Raw genomic sequence first — 21,738 nt, 5'->3', positions numbered from 1 at the left:
CCTCTTTGATTTAATTGTCCTGGGGCGATCTGCTCTTGGTGTTGCACTGGTCCCTGTCGCCTGCGTTGTCTGCCACTGTGTCAGTACCCGCCGGTCCCGGCCGCTGCGCCAGCTACGTCGCCTGCCGTGCGCGTCCGGTTCCGGCCGCCGCTGCCGTGCGCGTCCGGTTCCGGCCCTCTAAATTCTGTTTTGATAAATTTTCCATTATGGCCTGGAGCAAAAGGCTTTTAGGCTAAAATTCGCTTATTTTCTATCTAGAAATTATGTAGGGAGAGAGGAGGTGCAGGAGAAAACTCACGGGTTGTGCAGAGCTGCCTGGAAAGCTCTGTAAGCTTGACCGAATGGATGGCTGGCAGATGGGCCCCAGGAGTCCTCGGCAGTGCTAGAGTCAGGCTTTCTGAATGCTGGAGCAGCTCTTACCAGCCAAGAGTGAATTTATCATCGGGTGGTTTTGAACTTACGATCCTTCTCTGCCTCCCAAGTACTGGGATTACCCGTGCTCCACTCACAGCTTCAGGAGTGGCCGTCCTCTTGGTCTGGAGAAGGAGACTGACTGAGTTGGAAAAGAGATGGCTTTAAATGGAAGCAGTGACATTTGGGTGGAGATTTTTCAAGACAAGAATGGCGTTTCAGACTGACGGAACTGAAAAACAAATCCCCAGGGGAAAGCATTCAAAGCCTGGGACATTTGAAGCAGGAGTGAGGTCTGGTGAGACTCGGCCAGCAAGGGGCAAGCACAGGCAATGGTGGGGTGGGTAGTAAGCAGGGCAGTGTTTGCAGTTAGGGTCGCTGTTCCTCGCCTCACCAGCAGGAGGCTGAGGCACACAGTGGCTCTGTGATTTTCTTCCCCCAGAGTCATAGCTGCGGCATGGCGCAGGTGGCTTCGGCTGTAGTTTGAGCCACTCCAGGTTCCAGAGTTTCCGCGTGCTCTGTGTCCCATCTTCTCTGGCACAGGCACCCACACTATTCCTCCGTGTGAAACAGTACTAGTGTGATAAATAATTCTAATTAGATGTCTGCTTTATCAGGATGCTGGAAGCATGGTACAGGACACGGCAGCCTGAGGGAAAGACCTACAGGGCAAATCTGGGGTAGTTTGAACATTAGAAACGGTAAATTTGGCAAATGGATGGATCTAGAAAACAGAGTGAGGTAACCCAGACGCAGAGAGACATTTATCACATGTACTCAACTTATAAGCAGTTTTAAACATAAAGCAAAGAAAACCAGCCTACAATTCACAACCCCGGAGAACCTAGACAACAATGAGAACCCTAAGAGAGACGCACATGTATCTAATCTACATGGGAAGTAGAAAAAGACAAGATCTCCTGAGTAAATTTGGGAGCATGGGGACCTTAAGAGAGGGTAGAAGTGTGGGGGGGGGGTCGGAGAAAAATAAACACAATTTAAAACGACAAATTTAGTTCAGTGGATCAAAAAAGAAATCTGAGTCCATATTAGCATAAATGGTTACCAAATAAATATACAATGTGTAAGTTTCCTGAGGACTGGGATGTTTACAAGGTTTTAAAGCACCTTCCTGTGAAATACCAACAAATCACAAAAAAATGAGCAATTTATACTTATCTTTTTTTTCTAATTAACAGTACTAGTAATGAAATAAATCAAAATTATGTTGCACCTGCTCAGGGCAAGAAGCAAAACATGGCACCATGCCTCTGATCTTCCTGTCAAAGATACCTACCCTGAGGTGAATTGTGAGCACACACCAGAAAAGCTCATACTGAGGCCCATTATTTCCAAGGTCTTAGAAGTCAAGGAGAGACCAGCAGGTTGCAGGTTGGAGGAAGCTAAGTAGCAAGGCAGAGAAATGCAGCTTGCAACCCACGGACTCTCCAGATGTTGGCGGCCATATGGTGGTTGTGAGATACGGACACAGAGCTCTCCTGGGCGATATTTCATGCCAGAGCTTACTTTCAAAGGGCTCAAATAAGCTGCTTCTGCAGCTTCCATATATGTGTGTGAGTGATTGTTTCTAACTAAAGCATTTAACAATTAAAGTAGGGCTGGGAGATAGGTAGTTAGTTCATTTGGGGTCGTGAACATGAGTTTGTATTCCCAGCACCTATGTAAGTAAGGGGGACATGCTGGCATCTACTCACAATTCCAGTGCTAGGGAGGCAGAATTGTGGATTCCTGGGACTTGCTAGCCAGCTGGACTAATTACTCAGTAAACTCCAGGTCTGTGAGATTCCCTGTCTCAAAAAAAAAAAAAAAATACAACAAAAAAATGCATGGAGGATGACGCCTGAATAATGACACCCGAGGTTGACCTCTGAGCTCTGTGTGCACCCAACACCCACACACAAATAATCAAAATTGATTATAAGGTAAAGAAATTAGTGTCCCTCGTAGTGGGCACAGTTGTATTTATAATAAAGCCATGCTAGGAAGCTTGAGGGCCCTGGAGCAGGGTTGCCTGGGTTTGAATCCCGGTCCTTTATCTTCTTCTTGGCTCTGTTTCCTCTTCTGTTTTGGTGAGTTCACCATGCAGAGCCCTCCGAGAAGAGGCGCTCCAGTATGGCAAAGGTCAGCAGACTGACACTGCTGTCATTGGACGGCACAATTCCACCTTCCCTTCCTTCTATAATAGCATAGCTGGCCAAATGATTGCCAGGAAGTCCCTTCTCGGGATGCTTTTCTGTGTGTTGTAACTGAGCTCAACTTACAAATGACCCATTATGCTATAAAAGAATGTTCCAGAAGTGCTGTGAGATTGCTGTGATCCAGTTACGGACTAGAAGAGCTACTAGAGAAATCCTGCTGGGCCAACTCTGGTGAGCCTGATACAATTGCAAGATATCACCAAATTAAAGCATTCTGATTGCTAATGTCCTCCCCCACCACCCCCCAAACACTGCCAACAGTCAGAAGAGGGGTTCTTAGGATTTGGAATCCTGAACTGGCCATTGGAAATCCCATTTTCAGAATGAGAAGACTCTCAGAGATCCTAGGTCTACCTCTCCCTTTTTATAGGTGAGGAGCCTGAGGATCAGCGTGGGGATGGATGCCCTGCTTGGATCAGTCCACTGGCGTCAGAACTCTAGGCAGTCTGATGCGGAAGTTAGGAGCTTGGGTCATGCTGAGGTCCCGTGGAAGGAGAAGAGCTTTTCTGGAGAATTAGTAATGGTACTGAGAAGGACTAAGCAAACTCCCCAGGCTGAGATCTTCACCCCAGTGCCCCGTCAGTGCCTCAGCCCTAAACTCCCTGGGTGTCTGCGTACCAAGCTGTCAAGAAAGCTCCGGCTCACCTTCTCACTGGCACTACCATGCTTTTTTGTAGGCTCTTCTGCAAACTGACATGATGCCAAGCTTTGACCTGGGGGCTCGACCGACCACCTGCATGAGTCAACGGTCGGGTCAGATTCCTCAAGTGCTCTAAGTCACTCTGTGTCCCCACCACACTCGAGGAGACTCCGACTATTTTTGGGAAGAAAACAAATATCTTTCCGTCTGCTAGTGAGTTTGCCAAGACACATCCTGATTCATCACACATCCACCAAGATACAAAGCCCTAAAAATAGCAGACTGGCTTTAATGTTTCATTTGGCATCAGGACTCTAAGTTCATATGAACTGCAATCAGTATTTTAGGCTGATTTCATTTGATCTCCTGGGTACTATGCTCTGCGGCTGTGGAGGGCAACTTGCTTTTTGGCTTCATCTCTGCTTGGCTTTAGATTAAGGCTTTGTGCTCATAAAGAAAAACAACAGCAGCATCTGACCACCCATCTGTTTAATATTTATTTCCCCCTTTCTTTTTTTAAACTCCTTGTTATGCTAGCATTACTGGTTCTAAATAGAGTGTCCACATTTGACTGCTTTGCTCCTTTTAAAACCCCCTTTCCTCATTGGTCTAATTAGAATTTATAATATGCTAGGGTTAGAACCCTCTCAATGCAGAAAACCAAAATCACATTCATAACTCCCTATAGTTAGACAATAATGTTTCCTACTTTGAGGCACATGCATAGGAAACCTTTCTTCCCTTCACATTTTTTTTTGGTTTACTCAACTGTGGTTTGTCTAGAACGCGTTCCCTGCTCAGCACCTCCCTGGTTTATTAGGTGGGAAACCACTGAGTGGGTAAAGAGCGCACAGAGAAGGGAAGTCAAGGGCTAGTGGCCATCGCGGTCGCGACCCTCCCAGCTGTGCCACTGCGTGGGCCAAGGGACACCGCCTTGCCCTGTGCTCTGCTTCCAGCTATTACCTGGCTCGGACCTGTGAGGTCTAATATAACATGGGACTATGGGACTGAGTTAGTCATCTATGGTTTCTCGACTGACAATCAGGTGACCGTTAAGTTGTAATCTTAAGCTCTTTCTCACATCTCTCTTTCTCCCTCCTCCCGGCCTCATTCCATTCTTCCCCTCTTTTCATCATTACACACACACACACACACACAAACACAAACATATCCACATATACACACATACATACACATATATAAACACATACATACACACACACACGTGCATATACCTATATTGCTATACCATTTCAAGGAGGTTCTTTTTGTTGTGTGTTTCCAGCCATGCTTGTGGTTTAGGGACATTTGAAGGTCGGTAATTGCTGTGGCTTGGAGCGTCTTGCTCTGATTAGGTAGCTCTTCCTGCCGTGCTGGCTGTGTTTGGATAGACACTTAAGAGAACCTGCTTTGAATTGATTTGTTTAAACACAGACATTGGACTCATTGTGAATCTGTTGTGTTTCCAAGCCTGGCATGCAACCAGCCTGACATTTCCCTATGTGGTCAGGCATGGTGCTGGGCAAACTGAGCCTTTTGGGAGTGGATGATGTTCTTCTAATATTACTTTTGTTACCTAGATTGTGAGGGCTTGGGGAAACTCAAAAATCTCTAATTTCAAACTTACAGAAGACATTTAGGAATGACACAGAATATTATTCTTTCTTTGTGTTTTCTGTTTTTCAAGACAGGGTTCTTTTTGTTGCTCTGGCTGTCCTGAAACTAGCTCTGTAGATCAGGCTGGCCTCAAATTCACAGAGATCTGCCTGCCTCCGCCTCCCAGGTGCTGGGGTTAAAGGTGTGCACCACCATCAGTTGACAAGGGAGAAAAATTCTGTACTGATTATCTCCTCCTCCTCCTCCTCCTCCTCCTCCTCCTCCTTCTCTTCCTCCTCCTCCCCCTTTTCTCCTCTTTTTTTCTCTCTTCTTTTTCCTCGAATGCAAATCACTATTCCTGTTGTAGAATGACAGAGACACACAGAGAATATATGAAGGAGGTGTGGGAGGCAGGGAGTTAAGTTGAGAAAGGAATAAGACAGGACAAGGGCAGGCAGACCAGGGTGAGAAGGAGGGGCTGTGTGATTACTTATAGTTGTCATGTGACTTGACCCACCTGGGCAAGTGCGAAGGGTTGATCACTGAAGGATTTCCAAAGCAGAATGTCTGGTCTCAACAATGTCCTGTCATCTTCTGCTGTCACAATTTAGGAGCAATTTATTGAGCATCTGGGATGCTCATGTCACCTACCTGATTGTTGTAAGTACAAATGATGAGGATACAGGTCCAGCTCTGCATCCAGGCAGGTGCTCCTTCTGGCTCAGGCTCTGCCCTGTACTGTGCTTTTTAACCCAAGCTTCTGTTAACTGCTGGCTCCATCTGGGCTGACCCTGCCCGGTGAAAAGGCCAGAATCTGTGTCTGACTCCCTGGCCATATAGAGTCTTTGGGGAACTGTGATGTAATCTGTTGTTAACTGCAGGAGACAGACCACATGTCACAGGTCACAGTCTCTCCTAGCTTCAGACACCAGCCCAAGCTCTCACTCATGGGTTACAGTCAGAGTGTTCTCACCACCCCCTTGGGCTGACAATCGGCAGGATGAGTCACAGGACTCAGGGCAGTATGGTCACTGTGATTCTTTATGACCGCAGTTTAATTACAAAGGACAGAAGCTTGGACCAGGCAAGTAAGCAGATGGTGGGAAGACGTCCAGGGGGCTCCCACATGTGACATGTGCATGCCTTCAAGGCACACCACCTCCTTGACATATTGGGGTGTGGCATCAACCAGAAAACTCATCTGTGTGTTTGAATTCAGAAGTTTCTCTCGGGGTTTGTTGTCATTGAACATGTGGTGGTCTTGTCTCCCTCCCCCTCCTTCCTCTGGAGGTCAGGCTGCTATCAATTGGTTCAGAGCTCCAAATCTTGAAGCCGTTGAAGAACAAGGGAGCCAGATCCCCAGAGCAGGAAGGAGCTGGTGTTGAAGGAGTAGAAGTAGGAAGCCATTGAAGGTTTTGGCCATTCTGGACAAAGCAGACATAAACTAAACACCTGACAAATGGTCCTCCAGAGGGGCATGGTCACATGTATTATTTAATTGACTAACGATGCCCCGAGAGCCTTGCTCTTACTTTCTGGGGACAGCTAACACCTACTTTAATACCAGGTGGGGACCAAGTATCTAAAACTTGAATGTGAAGGACATTTCAGAGTTGGTAAGAGTCCTGATAGCAATCATCTGTCACTTGACTTACATCCCGGAGATTTCAGAGAGACTGTCGCAGTCTCCGGCCTCCCACAGTATGCGTTAAACTGGGAAGCGTCAACACTCTGAGACTGCCCAGATGAAGGCTCACATCATACCAGAAATGGTTGGATATGGTGACAGAGGAGGCAGGTAACACGGTCCCAACTGTCCCGTCTACTCAGATTGGAAGCAAAGGGCACCTCTTCCGAATGTGAACACGTGATTGTCCTTAAAGCCACACTAACGTAGTGAGGCCATTGAGTCGTAGGCCAGCGGCAGAAGCCTTCCTAAGAAAACTGGGCTCCTTCCCAGGTACCCAGAATGCACACCCACCCACATTGCTCCAAACCTGTGGGGAGAAGGAAGCAGCAAGACGGGAGCGAACTGTGGGGGAGAGGAAGGTGCGGGCCAGGAAGGGGAGAATCCTGTGACTGCCGACCTCCAGCCGGTTCTGCCAGGTGCGGCTGCCCACGCAGGCGGTTGGCAAGCTGCGTGGAGGGCTCTATTCTAATCTGCTGGAGGAGCTCTTTGCTTCTTTACCACCCTGGAGAGAATCAGCTCGGAGAACTTCTCAGTACCATCCCCTTTGAAGCTGCTGGTCGCAGCCTTCACGTCAAATGGCTCCCACACCTTCCCGTTGCCTTCTCTTCAGTCTTGATACGGCAGATACTGAGTTTGCCTGTGTGGGCTTATGCTTGGAGCTGATGGGACCTGCCTAACAGGAGCCCCTGGTCACACGTGTGCTCTGTGGCTGTGCTCGGAGATGAGCGAAGGGAAGCGGACACAGCGTTAGAGATGGTTTTCCTGCAGCGAGGGCTGCGTTGTATCTGATTGCCATTTCCTGCATGGCTTCGCCTGGGGTCTGTAGTCAGGGTAACTGAGAGAGAGAAGGGGGTGTGGCCCAGCGGGCCAGGGCATAAAGGCTATGCCAGGATCAGAAAGCACGGTCCATGCCTGCTGTTTTCTACGCCTGCTGGGGTTTCAGCTGGTCTAGGTGAGGCAGAATCCCAGGACAATGTGAAGTGTTTGTGCTGTTGACAGACTGCAGCCCCGAGTCACTTCCAATGACATTCTCCATGTGGACAAGACTGTGGTCTCACTTGCCGCGGAAATCAAGGGGGTGAGAAGGAGCAGCCGTCTGGGGTTCCTCTCAGCTCCCACTTGTACTCTGGGCCAGCATTTCCCAGGGGTGAGCTTGGCTCTAATACTGCCCTGGCAATAGCTTGTTCCTTTCAGATGAACTGACCAAATAAAGTTCTCTGCGTAGACTAGAAACAACCTTTCAACCCGACAAACACCGCACAACCTCTCTCTCGGCTCTTCCGCAGCCCACGCTTGCCAGCAGTGCCTGCGGCCCGGCTTGGGGCTCCACGCTCTAGGGAGGAGGGGCGTCAGCAGGGAAGGTGCTAGCTGCTTGACCCCACCGGCAGGTTTTTGAGGAACAGTTTGACGCTAAGTAGACGCCAGGAGCCACTGTGGGGACAACATTAATAGCGGTCAAGGAAACTCAAGTCTATAGGCTTAAGTGTCTTGTTTAGGATTCCTTTGTTTGTTTATTCAAGTAATAGCTGAGCGTTGGACCCTGGAAGGAATGATGAAGTAAGCTATGGATAAAATGTTCAGTCTCTAGTTCCTGGAGGCTCCAGGCAGCCTTTCAAACACAGATGCCTCGAAACCAAGCCGCGAGAAGTCGAAGCTGCCACTGAAGGAGGCAGGAGGAAGCTGCACGGCTCAGGTATGCCCTTTCCACATGCCTAGGGAGCATGTCCTCATTCATATATATTTGTAAACCCCTTACTGCCTTGGCCTGAGACTGCTGATCACGTTTGAGCCGCCTTGTATATCTTAGTTATGGTTTCTGTGGCTGTGATGAAACACCATGACCAAGACCACTTGGGGAGGAAAGGGTTTATTAGTTCAGCTACTCTTTCTGGTGACAGTCCATCACTGAGGGGACTCAGGGCAGGACCCTGGAGGCAGGAGCTGATGCAGAGGCTGCTTATTGGCTTGTTTGCTCAGCCTGCTTTCTTATAGAACCCAGGACCACCAGCCCAGGGATGGCACCACCCACAATAGGCTGGGTCCTCCCCCCTCAGTCACCAATTAAGAAAATGCCCTACAGGCTTGTTTACCACCCAATTTTATGGAGGCATTTTTAAAATTGAGGATCCCTCCTCTCAGGTGACTCTGGTTTGTGTCGAGTTGACATAAAATTGCCCGGTACACCCTGCCGTTGTTCTTTCTCCTCTCTCGAGGTTTCAGGTGTATACAGATTAAAACCCTCCTGTGTTACTGTCAACAACATTTACACCAAATATTTTGCCATCACAACACATGGGGTATAATTTTGTATTCCATATTCTTCCTTATCGTATTTTAGCTTAGGAATAATATTGCAGCACATTGTATTTATGATTTCTGCCACCTGTTCCCCGTGTCAATAGCGCACATTATTGTTTTTAATTACTGCAGCGTTCTATTTCAAGGTTTCTATTTCCTACCCTGCCAACCATGCTGTGGAACAGACACCCAAGGAATACAGGAGCAGATGACAGCCACAGGTGCTTGCTTCCAGCTTAGGAGCCTGCACGTTAGCTGGGCGTGCCTGGCCTTGGATCCTGGCTGTGGGCTGACCTGGTCTGTCCCACAAGGCACTCATTCTTGTTGGGTCAGCAGGTGGCCAGGACACATTGTTCTCCTGTATCAGAAACTCAGCCGGGGAAGTGGACGCGCACAATGTCTCTTATGTTGAAACCTTCAACACCGCTTACTGTCACTTCTGCCCATATCCCAGGGGCCGAAGCAGGTCTCCCGGCCAATAATGCTACCTAAGACACAAAGGTACATATTAGGCCTCTGGTGGGAGTAGCTACAGAATCCAGGGGCAGAGCCAGGGATGGTGGACTGGGAGGGAAGGGCCATTTGTTGGTTGCGTGGCTGTATCGGGAAAGTGTGTCTGCGGTCAAGCAGACCCTCAGGGAGGCTCTCCTTCAACCCTTTTGTCCTTAGCATCACTATCAACCCTGACTTTGGATGCCTGGTCCCGCTAGCTCCCAAGCCGTGTAAAGGTCACACCATGCAAGTCGGGTTGCCTCTCTGCATTCCCACTTCCACCTCAGACACTTTCAGGTTTGTTGAGTCAGGAGCTGCTTGCTCATCTGCTTCCCAGCATCCAATCTTTCTTTTCAGCGCTGTTATCTCTTTCTTCTTTGCCCCTGTGGGGTTTTGCCTGTAATAAAAACCCTTTTACTGTTTTGTGGATTTGGGGTAAGAGTACGGCTAAATGCCTGCTTTCAATCCATCATTGTTTCCACCTGGCTCTTCCTGACACGGCAAGGATCAGCGGCCTCCTCCACATCGGCTACTCACGCTTTAACTGTGGCTGCTCAGAGCCCTGTGTTGCCCGGAGACAACCAAGAAGAGGAACTCTGAGGATGTGCCTGATGGCACGGTGACGCACCTCTTGGTTTGGGTTGTAGGTGCACAGCATTGCTGCAGAGTTAACCCTTTTCTCCTCGGTCTGTTGTCCTAAACACAGACTCGAAGACACCATCTATCTCTTCAGAGTTCTGACCATAGGGTATTATATCTTACCTGAACCTGAGTCTTCACACTTGGGCCACACTCACTCACATACACACACTCCCCTGCTAGATTTTTTAAGACCTTAAGTAAAATAAAAAAAAAAATCCAAAATGTACCTATCTGGTCTCTCCTGACTGCCTCCATTCTGCTCCTCCCAGTTCGTTAGTAATGGTGCTAGGAAGAAAACCTCGCACGCCCTTCTTTGGTCTGAGATTTGGTATTTACAGTGGATTGACAATCAGCATTTCGTACTGTCCAGATGGGAGGAAGAAGGATGAGGATGCTGCGGTACAAAACATGACGCCCTAATGTCACGTGGCCCTCAGCCTCGGTGGTGGCACTGGGGATACAGGGCAATCACACGTGTGTTACGGTAGGCAAAAGCCATCTTGAAACATTGTGCAGTGCTGGTGGGACGGGGATCCACAAGCATTCCAAGAAAGAGCAGAATGGGACTGAACAGTGACCAGAAAACTGGGGTTCAGATTCCCATCTGGCCATTAGGTTCCACATGTCAGTAAATTGATCTCAGCTGAGAAATGAGTCTCTTTGTGAAGGCAGAAGATACAAAATAATTCCACACTAGTTCATAATTACATATAATAAAGGGTTATTTATTTAGGGGAGACTTACAGATCACTGTCCTAGATCACAATCATCTGCACAAACGGGGAACAGGAACAGAGTCTAGTAGCCGGAAGTGAGAGCCGGAAGCAAAAAGAGTGAGTGCAGGCTTTACAGCTGCATATATAGTATAAGAGACCATGCCCAAGTGGGCTGGTATCTTAAAGGTTATTGGCTGAAGGGAGTAGAGGGAGCTCCCATAGCACCTCCCCCTTTTGTTTAAGGAGTTCCAAACACAATACAAAGCTATATATACTAGGAACAGATATCAAGTATAGGATTAGAATTTCAACCAGCATAAACAATATTAAGCAAGGAACATATGCTTAAAATTTTTTATCCTAAGGAGTCTAAGTCTTGTATTTGAAATGGCTTGGCTAGATCATACGAGGATGGTAACTATGATTAAACCCTGTGGAAAGCCTGAGACTGGAGATAATATTACTTGAGTAGGCAGGAAGTACAATCAAGCAACTTCCAAAATGTGCAGTAGATGTTGCCCCTTCTCTCTAATAACACTTCCAAAGCAGCTGAGGTCCATTTTCTAGGACCATTGAGATTAATTGAAGCCAATCATGTAGGGCAGCCTTAGTGCTTGAAGCCCACGTTTTCACCATTTCCCTGAATGTGAATGTAGCCCATAAGAAACCATTGCTTGTTTTATTTCTTTTAGATTGCTCATATATTTCAGTTTCCTTGCATATTCTTTGACTACTTTTGGGTACTTTGTGCCAGATGGTCTTTCTGAGGAAATTACCGGATATGCAGTTGAAACTCTAAGTCACCCAGGGGTCTGGCATGTACTGATGAGGCTAAATTCTGTCCTTGTACCTTCTGTCCGCTCATCAATTTCAGTAAGTTCCTCAATCTTTTCAAATCTTTTTGCTACTGCCTTTTAAAAGTCCAAATCTCCTGTCCAGTGTTCTGTTCTAATGTCCTCACTGAGGATTCCAACTTGTTCAGTAAAGATAATGTCTCATCCTTGTATATATCATAACTTTTCAGTAAATTCTGACAGATTCAACAGCGCAAATTCTTTCTGAAAATTTTGTTAAATTGATGCTATCCCTCTCAGTAGTACTGAACCATTTTTAATGAGATAATATTGAAAAGAAAGCTAATTCCTAGAATCAAGTAATAGGAAGGAAAATAGGGTAAATCTTACGTGATACCTTTCATAATATGAGGAATATAATTATTGAACTCTTGGATGTTATCAGTCATTTTTTGTAGTTTTCAGATCTTACCTGTCAGTCACAAAGTAATTACAATGAATTGGAGTAGGTGTATTAATTGTTATCAGCCAGCAGGTGTCCCATTTGTAGCCATGTAGCTGAGAGACACAAGCAGCAGCAAACAGAACGTGTTTCTTTCTTAGGTACTGAAAAATATGCTTTATTTAACAAATTAAGAACAGTTATTAAGGCAATCAAATGATTCTAAGAGTTGGGGATCAGGATAAAGAGAAAACCCAAAGTCTTTCACCAGTGCAAGTTGTAGACCGTGTGCACCATGGGGATTGCAGGCAGCAGTGTATGGGTCGGCATGTAATACACAGATAGGCAGCATGTTGTGAGCTGGGGAGTGCTGAGCAGCAGCCTGTTGCATCTGAGGGCTGGCTTTGGCCGCGGGTGGGAGAGTCAATACCCAACACAACACAATCCCCAAAAGTGTGGACTGGTCCCCATGTTTGGGCACCAGATGGTGGTGGAAGATACGAAATAATCCCACACTATTTCAGAATTATGTATAATAAAGGGTTATTTGGGGGAGACTTACAGATCAGTGTCCTAGATCACAATCCTTTGTATGAATGGGGAACAGGAACAGAGTCTAGCAGCCAGAAGTGAGAGCCGAAAGCAAGAGAGTGAGCACAGGCTTTACAGCTGCATTTGTAGTATAAGAGACCATGCCCAAGTTTGCTGGAATCTTAAAGGCTATTGGCTGAAGGAGTGGAAGGAGCTCCCACAGCATCTTTGATTGTTGGGGAAAGGAAAGGGGAACAATGGAGATCTGTTTGCTAAGTAAATGCTGTATGAAAGGCAAGACTGATTTGAAGGAGCCCATAAGTGGCTTACAGAAGGCAGGTTGGTGCAAGCAGCCCATTGTTGGGAGTTTTCTGCTGTCTGGGGACACCATTCCTTTCAAACTGAATGAGTGTTGCAATTTGTTGACTATTAGACATACTTAAAAATAAACTCCTGGGTGTTATGGTAGTGTTATTGCTATTGCTTTAAAATGAAGGATACTGAGGCTCAGGAAGTTGTGTGTTGGGGAAGACCATCTCATCAACTAGTACAACCAGGATGTGCCCAATAGCAGCTTGCCCCCAGGGTAGCACTGCCCATACCCTGGGGCTCTGGGGTGATCTCCATGCACACTGCCATCTTCTCCTGGTGGCTCCTTTGCAGACTCTAATTCCTTGCTGTGAGGGTCACTGCATGCCCTGGAGGTCACTGCATGCCCTGAGGGGTCACTGCATGCCAGGGTTCTTTCCCAGTACTTAGTACTTTCCTGCAAATATGCTCTCTATCCGTGGTTTTGGCTGCCATATGTATTGGTTACTTTGCTTGTTGCTGTGGCCAAACCCTATCAATGGGAGCAGCTGGGGGAGTATGAAGGCCCTGGTCAGATGGCATCTGCAGTCAGGAAATAGCACTAGCAGCTGGAGACCACATGTTCACACACACAAGCCTCTGGGGGACATTGTGCATCCAGGCCACACCGCCATCTATCTGCTGACGCATTCCATGCTTCTGTCCAGCCCAGGCCTCTCTCTTGGTTCCCGGAGAGGTTGATCCAATTGCCTATTGTCTTTATCTGAGTTTCAATCCCTTCTACGTAACGTTTACCTACAATGCTTCATATTCCTCCTAAGTGTGCTCCTAAGGGTAGACATCACGGAGGCAGGTGGGTACAAGACATGAGAACAACCTTCAATGTCCTTATTCTTCTCCAAACCCACGTAGCTCATTGGTCCTTCCACCTTCCCTAAATTTGCTCAACGTTGCCTATCTTGATTCAACACCCTAGATCAGTATTGCCAGTTAGCTAGATTAGTGTGTTATCCCAAAGTGACCCTTCTCCAGTCCTGCAACCCTGTGGCCCCTACCTCACATTGCCATAAACAAGACCTATCCACAATATAAGACTAACCATGGACCTTCTTGCTTAGAAGCCTTCAAGGTCTCCCAATGACCTTAAAATAAAGCTGCCTTCCTCCTCTGGCTCCTTAGGCTGGTGGGAGCTGCATTCCTGCTTTGGCTTCCATCTTGTTCTATAGCCAGAATGAGCTTCTCTTAGCCTGTCCCTTTTGGAGAAAGCGTGTATGGCTGGTCCTGAGAACGGGCTTTATTTCTCACCCACCAGCTTCTCACATCCAGATCTTTGCCTTCTTTCTATATTCTTTACAGAGAATTTTCCCCCTGGGAAGTCTTCCTTGACTTTGCAGAGGAAGTGCCTTTGATCACCCTATGTAACACTTACCATAGTTTATTGCAATTGCTGGTTTAATTGTCCATCTTTGTGGCTACTTGTAAAACCCCTTAAGGCCAGGCTCCATGTGGGTCCAGCTCCTTACTCCTTGAAACTAACAAAACATCTGGCACATAACAAAACTCTATTTATTTATTGAATATTGAATGTTGCATAAAAACATCAAAAGCTATAAATTAGTCAAACAAGACCCCCCAAAATTCAATGCTTTTTGTCTCTAGTAGGTCAGATCACCAAGTGAGAAGACAAGCTGGAGACAAGTTTGTCTTTTTAGTCAGAACATTGGGAAACCAGAGAAAGTAGGAGAGAGAGGCTCCTCATCCCACTTTGACAGAGCAGATTCACTCTTAGCGCTGATCGCTTGTAACCCCGGGATGCAAGATGATGATGAGACAGTGGTCAGAGAGATGTGTGCAGCTCTGGGGGCTCTAAATGTAGCTTGTCCCAGGAAACGGGAAACACTGGCAACCATGTGCCCAACACTGGCCTCTTCTCTCTTGGTTCTCAGAGTAGTTGATCCAAATGCTTATTGTGTCTACCTGGGAAAGTTAAGAACACCCCCAGCTCCTCAGAGGAAAAACTTACTCATGCACTTTCTTCTTGGCTACCATGCCTGCTCCTCCCAGGAGGAGGCACCTGCTGCCCATTTAGCTTTGACTGTCATCTCTTCAAGCCTTAAAATCCTTGCTTCTAGGAAGATTCATTGGCCACTTAGGAAACCTTGAAATCAGGGAGTGAGTGCTACCCTCACCTCCAGCATCTTAAAACTTGATGCCCAAGTGTGTCATTATCCTAACAGAGCATTGCCCATGTCCACCAGCAGAGGAGGTAGCGGACCTCACAGTATTAGCCCAGGTGCTTTTACTAAACAAATGTGTGACACACTTCGCTCCACACTCACCGTGGCTTAGTCTCTTCTATAAACAAATAGGCAGCTTCATCTTACAGAGGAACCCCGAGGCCAACAGCAAGTCCTGCCTTCCAAAGGGGATGAAGTTATCTGCGGGATCTGTTGGCCTCCTATCTCGATCCAGTTTGCCTATGAACTATCTCAGGCTCTGTAATTAGAAGACTACATGTACACATTTCATTAACCCATTCTCCCTTTTAGCTCCTGACTCTTCCCTTCTTGCCTTCATTCCCCTAACCCTTACCATTGAGGGTGAGGTCCTCTGCAAGGGCAGCGGGAGCTCTTAACCTGCAAACTACCTCTGGCCCCAGCAGAACTTTCTTATCTGTAAACAGACCAGTGCTGGGTGAAGCTGTATATTACCAAGATGGTGCATTTGGGTATTGCCGCCAGCATACCTGGTTTCAAAGGACTGCTCAACCATCCCCACCAGCTGCATGGCCCACTGAAAACTAATGCTCTTGGCTCTCAGTTTCTCCATCCATTGTAACGTAGATGATAAGATACATCTCTATATTTGATGTGAGGATTAAGTGGGTTGACGGTGACTCCTTAGCACAACGCCTTTAGTGAGTGTTACGTTTTATTATCCTCCCTCCCTCTCTCCCTCCCTCCCATTGCCCTGGTTTGTAAGTATTCCATTGGGTAAAATGGGAAAAGCATTTGAAACCATGCCTGTCCCAAAGTCAGCCTCTAAGCTAAAGACTGTTGAGGTTGTCAGGTTGCAGTATATCTCTGCAGAGTGCTGGGGATCAAATCTGGTGCCATGCACATTTAAGGCAAGTTCTCTGCCACCAAGATGCACCCCTGCTAGGCTTCCTGAGCTCCCTTGTTCTCCAGGGAAAGGTGAGTATGCTATCTGCCTGTCCCGCAGTCCCACAACGCAGGACAATCCAGCCACACATTGACACAAGACAATCAGGTACGATAAGGAGTCAAGTCAAAGCAGGAACTCAGTTTATTACTGTGGGCATCTGCTTATGAAGGTTAAGCAACATCCTTTGATGTGAGGGTACCTCCAGTCAATGAGAGGCAGCCAAACCCTCCCACTGGCTGGAGGGGCGTCTATCTAGTTTTTGCTGTCTCATCCTCACTCAAACTCGAGCCAGGATTTTCTCTGCCCTATAGGGCTTCAAATATAGGCTCCTGAACTCGAGTCAGACTTTTTTTCTTTCCTATAGGCCTTGAGGTACAGGCCCTGAAATAATTTTGGCCCAGCACACCCCTGCCCAGCCCACCCCATTAGGCTGTGTTTGTTGATTTCTCCAACAGGCTGGGGGAGGGGCGGCACCTCCTCTGGATCCCACCATACACTGACCATCTGCTCACGGAATCTTCCACCTGTGCCGTCACTGGTTGGGTTCTGTTTTCCATTTTGAAATGTACAGGCAAGAGTTGGAAATTCATTGCCTGAGACTGGTTAAGATGAAAGTTTGTCATAGCACAGCAAGATCTGAGACTTTTGGTGGGGGACACCTGCCTCTGGGACTTCTGGTGGGGGACACCTTCCTCTGAGGCTTCTGGTGTGGAGACACCTGCCTCTGAGACTTTTTGTGTGTGAATCTGTTTTTGAGACTTCTGGTGGGGGACACCTGCCTCTGGGACTTCTGGTGGGGGGACACCTGCCTCTGGGACTTCTGGTGGGGGGGACACCTGCCTCTGGGACTTCTGGTGGGGGGGACACCTGCCTCTGGGACTTTTTGTGTGTGAATCTGTTTTTGAGACTTCTGGTGGGGGACACCTGCCTCTTCTCATGGGCCCATATGGTTTCCCATGTGCCTCTGGGAGCATAAGCTGGCAGTAAGGGTGTGTGACATCCTCTTATTGGAAAGCTACTTGCAGTGTTTGAGATGAATGATGTCAAATGAAACTTGGGACCCCTCCCTTTCACACCCACTTTCTGTAAAATATTTGCCTGGTTTCAAATACCATATTTCATACCCATGATTGAAAATGAAATTTTACCTACAATCATGAAGAGAACTGCTGCTTTCAAAGACACTTTATCCAAAACACGACTCTTTCGAGTAGAGTCTAACTAGATTCCGTCACCAGAGAAGAAATTAAAATCCAGGTGTTTGGGAGCAGCAGAGAAGAAAAGAAGTATCAATTTATCACTTGTGGCTTTGGTCATCCTTCCATGAGACATGTCTTTGTCTTCTTTTAAGCCAGTTGGCCGTGCTTGGGGTATTTTAATGACTGTGCAGAATAGACATCTTATTAGCCACAGATAGATGGCTTATCTCAGGAACTGCCACAGTGGGGCTGAGACTCCTGTCACTTTGTGTCACCTGTCATCCCTGCTCCCTCCTAAGAGTCTCTGCAGGTGCTTGCCCATGACAGGTGCACCACAGAGCCCCCTGTGTGAGCCCTGTCTGTCTTATTAGTTGGGAGGACACAGAGGGTTTTTTTTTTTTTTTCTGGAGTCTGGCTCATGGGTTTAGCGTTTGTGTCAAAATTCTGAGACATGTCAGTTGATGTAGAGAGTGAATGTATGGGCGTTCTGCTAGACACCTGATGGATGGGACACGCGATTTACCCTGGCGGCTTGAGGTGTGTCACAGCCGAACCTACAGGAGAAAATGTCTTCAGCGGAATTTCTTTATTTTATTTTTTCTTATTATTTGATACATGAAAATCCTAAGTATATTGAATCCCTTCCTTGGTGAGAAGTTGAAATCTCTTGTCCTCTTGAAAAAATAATCATTTGTAGACCTTCTTTTTAAATTTCACCTAAAACATTTTTATAGCGTCGATGTTTGTCCTTCCCAATTCATGGTCCTGTTTGAAGTGCACGCAGCTGCTTTATCCACTTCAGCAACGGCAGGCTGGCTGGTCTGTGGGGTAAAGTCTGCTTATAAACCGTTCATTTTCGTGTAGTTTTTCACCTTCATCATCATCTCACTGGGTCCTGCTCTGTTTATTCCATGTGTTGTTCCTGACCTGCGCTGGCATTGTCTGTCATTTCACAGCCGTGTTTGTTGTAATCAGCTCACCCTCTGGCTGCACTGTAAGCGCCGTACCTGCTGCTGTGGGTGTAGTCTCAGTGCGAGAGAGAAGCTGTAGCCCAGAAGGTTAAGCAGAAGCCGGGGCTCTGGCCCCCATCCCCGCAGCCAAGGCTGTGGAGTATATTTGCATCTTACTTGCCGTATTACTTGGTAGGAATGTGTCGTGGTCATCTGGCCTGGCCCAGACTTGGTTTCAGTGATGGGTGGCCCTTGGATGGGGGTGGCTATGAAACACCCACAAGCCTTCACTTCTTTTCCATGTTTCCTTTGAGAGCTTCTCGTGCCTTGTTAGAAAGCTCTTAAGATCTAACAGGATCCTTCTATTGCTGCCTGAGACAACCAATTTTGCTTCCATCTTTGCCTTGATAACTGCTTTCCTAAAAGCATGTGGGATTCATCGTAACATGGCTGGTAGAAGCTTTTTCCCAATTACCATCTCAGAGCTGGAAATGGGAAGCTTGCTCTGCTTCAAATGTGGATCAATGTTCAAAAAGCACAACTTTGGCCTTGAAAAGAATGTTTAGTGCTAAAAAAAATAAATAAATAAAAAGCAACAAGTGTACGTGAAGGCCTCTCTCCTAAGCCGCTTTTGTGTGTCGAGTGGCATCCTGGACCATCTTTTTTGTTTGTTTTATTTTTAAACAATTCACTGGGGACAGCACCCAGGAGCTTTAAAGAAAGACTGACCTGAGATCTCACCGCACTTACTTGCCGCCCAGTCTTAGGGTCATTAGTTAGCATTAGTTAGCACTTGGATTAGAGGCGTTCGAAGCTGCATCGTGGGGTTGTGTAAGGGTCCAGGGCCAGCAGCAAGTAGTAGACAGGCACTCCACTAAGTCAACCCCGTGTGTCACCCGCTGAGAAGTCCACTGCACTGGCGACAACAAAACCTTATCAGCTGAATCAGCCCTTGCAGCTGTTGGCTGAGGGGCGAACAGAGGTTTCTATGGTTTTTTTTTTTTTTTTTTTTCCTGAGAAGAAAAGATTAGCTGGGCAAACTCTTCTCAACTGGAATGGAGATGAGAGAGAATGCTGAGCTACTGGAAAGCCTTTAAACTCCAATTTGCAAATAAAGAGAGAGAATTAATTAAAAACAATCATTAAGTCATTGAAAGAGCTGGGGAGACAACCTACTTAGCAGTGCTTTCGGCTGGTTCCTGTGCAATTAGTTTCTGTGTGATTTAGGGAGGCGTGCCTCATTAAAACTGCACTCCAGACAGCCCATCAACCTCGATGTGTTCTCCTTTCAAAGACCTGGAATTCAGTTTCTACAACCCTGAGAACACCAGATCGTTAAATACAGGGAAACGCTGTCTACTGGCCCCAGGACTGGGGGGAGATCTTCATGGCTGCTGATTGATATCGTTGCTGGCTTTCCCGGTCTCTTTGTTAATTCGTTGAACACTTATTGACAGCCAGTGATAGCCTGATACCTAATTACTCAGATGGAACTATTCTGAGCTAATTTCTTCCAACTTCATGATACAGAGATAAATCTTGCTTTCTACAAGATGGGGGAAATTGTTCTTTCTCTCTCCATGCGTGGTGATCCTTGTGGGAGCCAAACACTTGACAGTATAGATTTAACTGAGTGTTAAATTTAATACATATCTATTGCATATTCCATTCCATACTCTGGATGATGCAACGTTTAATTGTTTGTCTTGCAGTAACAAATGAGAGGCTGACCCAGCCCTGTGGTAACACCAGGAAGATGCTGACAAGCCCCTAGGTGACAAGCTGCCATCATAGCCCTGTGTAGAGCACAGGCTGAAGGTCTGATCTCAGCTTCAGGCTCGAGGATGCACCACAGGTCTTTGTCATTTGTTTAAGTATCCTCGGTACAGTTACTTGTCGCATGTTTTTACTACCAATTCCAAACACTTTTACTGCCATTCTTGGTGGCTCGTCATTAACAGAGATAGCAAGACTGAGCTGGGCCATACTGTTTGCCTGTTTAGCTTGACTCCATAGTTTGTCTGAACATTATCATTCCTTCCTATATGACTTGAGCACGATGCTGTCTTTAAGAATAAGATGGTCCTGAGGCTATGTAGAACATGGCTATTGAGAGATGTGGCTGGATTCCAGTCTCCACAGCTTCAGCAAAGATCGGGTGTAACCATAAAGGCAAAGAGCATCTCTTAGGTTTCTCCATCTCTTAGGTGGGGTAAGAGAGTCATGAAGGCTAAATGTAATCCCCCACATGAAATGTAACATAAATCTTCAAATGCTTTATTATATTCATGTGCTACATTGCTAGTCCATACACATAAAATATAAAATGAATAGCAGTAATTTCTCATTGTTGGTAGAGGTCTAACGGGCCCCATGTCTGGTAATCAAATGAGAGACTGGGATAACTAAGAAAAAAAGGGCCTGGGATGAACTACTGAACAGAAAGCTTGTTATGGGAAGTCTTGGAAAGATCCAGAAGCCCTGGGAATTCCTAAAGAAAAGCCTTCCAAACACTCCGGCATTGCTGGTGGGGGTGCTAACTGTGGTACAGCTCCTTTTGGATATGTTTGATTTCTCAGAAAATTAGGAAACTACCTTCCTCAAGATCAAGCAATACCACTTCTGGGTATATATCCAAAAGATGTTCAATCGTGCCACAAGGACATGTGATCAACTATGTTCATAGCAGCTTTGTCATAGCCAGAACCTGGAAACAACCTAAATGCCCCTCGACTGAAGAATGGATAAGGACAATGTGGTACATTTACACAATGGAGTACTGCACAGAAGAAAAAAATAACGACATCTTGAATTTTGCAAGCAAATGGATGGATCTAGAAAACATTATATTGAGTGAGGTAAGCCAGACTCGGAAAGACAAATATCATAAGTACTCATAAGTGGTTTTTAGACATAAAGCAAAGAAAACCAGCCTACAGTTCACGATCCCAGAGAACCTAGACAACAATGAGGACCCTAAAAGAGACTTACATAGATCTAATCTACATGGGAAATAGAAAAAGAAAAGATCTCCTGAGTAAATTGGGAGCATGGGGACCATGGAAGGGAGAGAAACAGAGATAAATGTAGAGCTCAATTTAACAGAACAGAGAACAAAGCCCTTTTAAGTCAGGCTCAATGCAGAGGGTGCAAAGACCAAGAGTCTAAGGCTTCCAGAAACATCTTGTCTTTTGTAACGTCCCTGTGACAACCAACAGTCTTCAGGGCTGGTGCTTACTGCCCCGGTTCTCCAGTTACTTTCCCAGTGTCCTCTGTCACAGCGATGGCTTTCTTTATCTAAATTATCACACATACAGATTTTTTTTAAAAACCAATGTCTTTGCTTATTTTTCATGATTTATCTCCTCCCAAGAATACGAGCTCTAGAAGTGTAGGTATCATGTCAGTCAGCCCATGCAATCCCATGAAAACAAGGCTGCAATGCATTACTGTTAAGTATTTGTGGTATGGTAAACAAGAAACACACAGTTCTTAGCCAGCAATATGGCGTGATGTAAAGCGTAATGAGTGAGAACAGAGAGGTCCCAAGAACAACCTTAGGTTCTATTTGGTTAGGTTCATTAACGGATCAGATGTTTAGAAAGAGGTCACTGGAAGAATGTTAGGTTCCTTTTGGGTAGGCT

The 21,738-nt window shown here is 46.4% G+C and overlaps 1 protein-coding gene across 2 annotated transcripts in view; it reads left to right on the top strand.

The window, feature by feature from the left end:
• Window positions 1-21,738, top strand: part of Ncald (neurocalcin delta) — a 284,369-nt gene that overhangs the window by 101,124 nt on the left and 161,507 nt on the right. Inside the window, exon 1 of one of the 2 annotated variants that reach the window (XM_050163141.1) lies at window positions 8,169-8,249. The exons of the other annotated variant lie outside the window; for it this stretch is intronic. The gene's annotated coding sequence lies outside the window, so the exon portion shown is untranslated. Of the gene's footprint in view, window positions 1-8,168; window positions 8,250-21,738 lie in introns of those variants that run through there. 2 annotated transcript variants of the gene reach the window in all.

The sequence above is a fragment of the Alexandromys fortis genome, unplaced genomic scaffold (assembly GCF_014885135.2).
Source record: "Alexandromys fortis isolate MF-2015 unplaced genomic scaffold, M_Fortis_MF-2015_v1.1 scaffold_17, whole genome shotgun sequence".
NCBI lineage: Eukaryota > Metazoa > Chordata > Mammalia > Rodentia > Cricetidae > Alexandromys > Alexandromys fortis.
This window is presented reverse-complemented; position numbering and strand designations above follow the sequence as displayed.